The sequence below is a fragment of the Parasteatoda tepidariorum genome, chromosome 2, assembly GCF_043381705.1.
Source record: "Parasteatoda tepidariorum isolate YZ-2023 chromosome 2, CAS_Ptep_4.0, whole genome shotgun sequence".
In the NCBI taxonomy this organism is placed as follows: Eukaryota; Metazoa; Arthropoda; class Arachnida; order Araneae; family Theridiidae; genus Parasteatoda; species Parasteatoda tepidariorum.
In genome coordinates, this window is record NC_092205.1 from 91,942,889 (window position 1) to 91,948,191 (window position 5,303).

Here is a 5,303-nt window from a genome sequence, read left to right on the forward strand (position 1 = left end):
TTTACTTATGTTTAGTGTAATTTTTTTGAAGATATTTTTGTTGTTATGTGGTATAGTTGTTAAGGGTAGCAATTATTATAAATCTTTCTTAAATAGGGAAGACCTCGAAAATGCAGGGAATTTTAAAATCACCTAAAATAGGGGTGCACAACCTGTAGTCTGCAGGCCACATCCGGCACGCCAACTGTTGATGTGCGGCCCGCGAGAGCTTCTGAACGCAATAAAACAATTTCTTTTAATTTTTTTTTCTTTTTTTTTTAAACATTGTACATTTTCTTTAATTAAAATATTTAACGCAAATTTATATTACTTTATTAAATGCATATATTTTTTGCACTTTCATTCTGTAAGCTTCTTTTTGGTTAGAATTTACATCCCCCTCCCAATAATTATGTATATATAAATATTTAATAAATTAATTATTGTAAAAAATTGAAAAAGTTTTTTTTTTAAAAAAGTATAAATTTTTTTAGTTTTAAATAAATTGAAATGATTAAAAAAGCTTAATTTCCTGCAAATATGTTATTAAGTTCACTGATAAAAATATTTAATGCATAGAACATTAATGTATCTATAAAAATTATATTTGCCGCTGACATGACTAAATATGTGTGCGGCCCTTTGTTAATCTAAATGCTGTGCAAGTGGCTCTTCACTCAAAAAGGTTGTGCACCCCTAACCTAAAATAATGGAATTTTGATTCTTTCTTGACAAATTTGGAAAATATAGGGAATTTTATTTCTTATTTTTGTCTTTTAAAAAATTGTGACCACTCAAAGAGTAATCTTTGGGATAGTTAAGTGCGATATTTCAGCTATACTAAACTATTCCATTTATTATAGCATTATATACCATTTATTATAGTATGTTCAGCTGTTTTTTTTTCCTCTAAGTTTTTCCAGCAATTGAAAGCTAATAAATATAGTTTGCCCAATCTAGCTCACGCAAGAGCACCATAATTGGTGTTTCCTTTTAATATATTGTGTATAATATGTACAGGAAAAACACAGAGAATTTTTATCCCCAGGTTTGTGTAGCAACCCTGTTAAAATAATTTGATTTTGCATTGAGCCTTAAACGAGATTGTTGATGAAAGATCAAAATATTTCTTTCATTTAACTTTAGCTGAGGGTTTGAAAAATCTTCTAAAAGAAAGTTACAACCCTTCATTCCTGTTAAATTAGTCTATTATATGAATGTATCTAAATATGACTAAATGTTGACATGCAACAAGTTATACATTAGTTAGACAACATAGTTATCCAGTTTTTATTCATACATGCAAAGTATTTTCCTATGAAGACACTTTGTGTTATATATGATGTGAAGCACAAATAATCAACTGTAATTTCTTGTTAGACCTTTAGGAAATTTCTTGTTTATAATTTTTTTAACTATAATTTAGATATATAACGATAGTTTGATTTTTGTGCCACTTGACTTGACAAAATATTTTTGACGCAAGAATTTTTTTTTTTTACTTATAAAAAATTATAATAATTTGACTATTAAAAACCAGGGTTTGTTGATTTAAATCAAATGATTTTTTTCATATATATATCGATTTAAAAAGTTAAAATAACAGTGTGTTAAATTACTGATTCTTTTATTATTTCTTTTCTAAGTTTTAAAATTTATTTTTAGTAAATNATAATATGTTTACAGTATCTTCGACATTATCTGATTTTCTATAAAGAAATTTTGTGAAAAAAAATTCCAATGAGTACATAGATTTTCTAATTTTTTTTTTAAGCTTAACTTATCTATTTTGATATAGAATTAAAAATGAATATTTTAATATAAAAATATATAGATTAAATATTTATTTATTTTTTGATAAATGACTACATTTATAAACACAATCTGTTTGATTTATTTTATCATTTTAAAAGTCAAAAGAAAAAAGAACAAATCACAATTTTAAATAAAAATTATGGTTTGGTAATTGAAACTTTGTTTTAAAAGTTAAAGTATTCTTTAAATTCTCTATTTCATCTAGTCTTTAAATTTCAATCATGCATTTGTTTCTAAATGGTTACTATGCATTCAAAGCTATGTATTATAATGAAAAATTGTTTTAGGTAGTTAGAGCTTCTAAAATATTCTTATAATATAGTTTTATTATTAATTTAATTTTGATTAAACATTTATAAAGTATTTTTAGTCATAAATCAAAGTTCTTACAGTGTATTTGAATAAAGATAAATAAAAAAATGTTTTTTTTTTAATCACAAACCCTGTTAAAAACCTGTAATTCTTTAAAAACGAAGATGATTTTCTTAAATTGGTATATCCCTGCTTTGAAATTCTTACATATTTATACTTTAAAATTAATTAAATTGTGTTGAAAAAAGGTTTAGCTTTTTTATTTAAATTGTGTGATTTTTAGATTTCTCTTTGGTCAGAGAGAAACTGAGATTTAAGTGTGTGTAATGTTATGTGACGATAGATCTAAATTAAGTTGAGGAAAACTGCAATTATTTTATTTAATTTTTTGGATTAGTATGTAAAAGGTCTGACCCTCTCCTCAATTTTTTTTTTTAAATAAGTATGTTGAATTCAATAGCTGCAATTTTACTTCAAATATAAATATTATTATGTTTTTATTCTAAGTTAAATGAAATGATAGTGAGTGGGCAATTACTAATTGTTATTCAAAAATATTTTTAAATTTTTTTTTTCTTAAAATTTCTTTAGCTTTTATGATTCTGTAAAAAAAAACTTTTTCTCTTAAAATATTTACTTTATTTCATTAGTTGCATTTTTATTCACTGTTAAAATTTTCTTTGAAATAGAAAACTTAAGTTATACATATTTTAAATTACTTGACTATAGCTCAGAGTTAGTTCTCCGGAAATGTTGGGGAAAACATACTATAATTGTTTTGAAGTTTTTTACCCCACAAAAAAGACACAGTATTTTGTACTTTTGTTTTCGGTTGCGCTAAATTATATTAAAAAGTATTAAAATTGCCAAACAGGCGATCACTTTGTATACTAATGAGATTCCTTTTTTTTGTTCTAGCATTTCTCAAGATACGAGACAGGATTACTAAAAAAACTTTTTTTTTTCTTCATGTTCTAAAAATATTCAAAAACAGTGGTAGAGCAGAATGAGTTAAAGACGTACCGCTAAAATTACTATTTGCATCTCATGCCGACCAATTTTTGTTGGGGTCAGGGAACTGCCCTTCCATTAGAAAGGTTCCGTATTCGAATCCAGGACAAGGCATGGATGTTCTTTCATTCTCAGTACTATCTGTCCTTTCTGCGGGAGCAACATTGGTCCACCTATGTATATGGTGCCCCTGAGAGAGTGGCCAACAAATATTTATACATAAATTTTTTTTTTGGAACGGCAGGCACTGAAATGTCGTTTTTCAACTAGGAAGAAGCCGGAGGTATTACTCATTTAACGTTACCCAGTGGGAACCTGTGAATCTAAGCCACACTGCCACAGATACCCGTTTTATAGGGTGGGCCACATTCACACAACAGAGAGAAACATCCATGCCCTGAGCCGGATTCGAACCCGCAACCATTGGCACAGTCAGGCACGCTGTCCGCTCGACCGGCGGCCAACAAATATGCCCTTCAGTTGCCTGTATTGAAGAAGTGTTATTCCCCATTATTTATGTCATTAAGTTTTAAGGTAACATAAAGTTGAGATTTTTGACATTTAAGACTGGTTAATTAAAAAATTTTTTTTTAGTTACTCTAACGTGTTTTGTCCTTTGCCATTTCAGTTTTTTATTTTTAATATGTTAAGTGTAAATTATAGTTTGTTACCCTCTTTTATTGTTATGTCCCGCAGTGGACTAATCGTTAAGACACGGTTCCCAGCAAATCACCGAAGTCAAGCATCACTGGCTGCGGTCAGTGTGCGGGTGGGTGACCACTTGGATCAGTCTGCGTAGGGACCGAGGGTGTGCGGTATTGGTCCTCGTTAAACTGTGCTACCGTAAAGTGCTCGTCTTCGCGCTCAGGTCGTCGGGCTACCGAAGCGGGGGCGCCATCACCTTCGCAGAGGATCCAAATTGTGATGGCATGTCTTCGGATCATCCTCCGGGATGTTTCCCAGACCGTCGCCAATAGCCCATTGTGCAGCTCTAGTGCGACGTAAATTAACAACAATAAAAAAAATATAATTATTTTATAGGTGTTGATTCTGATAGCAAACAAATTATCTTAATCATTGGTTTTTACATTAATGCTTTAAATCAATTACTTTATTTTTTAGAAAAATCAGATTACTTAAATTGCTAGTTTTAACTTTAAATCTTGACTTTGACTTCTTGAATTTACTTACCATTATATTTACCACCGAATTTTGGCGAGATTTCGTTTGAAAATCAAAGATTTGTAAAAAACTTTTTTAATTTTTTTAACCTTCATATTGATTCATACTACAGGGATGAGTGAGGTTGGTGAAAAAGCTGAAAATAGAATTTTATGTCCAAAATACTTTTTTAAATTGAAAAAATTTGAAGCAAGAAAAAGAAAGAATGCAGGAAGCCTGCAACATTCATAGAATGTTGTTTTAATAAAATACAATATCGAAGTAAGATTTTTATTTATTATTTGAATACGAATCTCAATATGTGATTTTTAAATCAAACATTGACATTATTTACTTAAAATGTCGATATTTAATTTTTAAATCGTGTGAATGAATGTGAGTCTTGATGTTCTTTCTTTTTTAAAATCATGTGAATATGCAAAAAGCGGAAAGAAATTCATCTCTTAAACTAATATGCCTGGAAGTCAAATGCAAAGTAGAGCTGCGCGTAGCAGACAAAAACCTCTTATAAATTTCTGCCAGATTGACCTACGCGTTAAAATAGGAAAATTAAATTCTAATATTTTTTTTATTTGTTTGACAAATTTTCCGCGAACAGCTTTCATGTTTATTACACATATCTAATGTCTGAACACAGAGCCGGATTATACCTTTCGTAGGCCCTAGGCACAGCCGTTTATGGGCCCTCCCCTCCTTCCCCCACTCCTCCCCTCTTTTCAAAATATATGCTAAAATTTTCTTCGTATGGAAACGTATTACGCCATTTTAGATGTATTAATTTCAGAAATAACTAAAAGGCGTAAAGCTTACAGTGATTTGTACGATAATTTCGGTTTTCTTGTTCACAAAAATTTGTCAGAATCTGAGATTAAACTAAAAGCGCAAAATTTGGTGAAAATTTACTCATCCGATTTAGAGGAAAACTTTGTAGATGAATTTTTACTATTTTCAAATTTGTATGAACATAAATCTGCACAAGAAATGTTGAAGGCTCAAATTAAAGA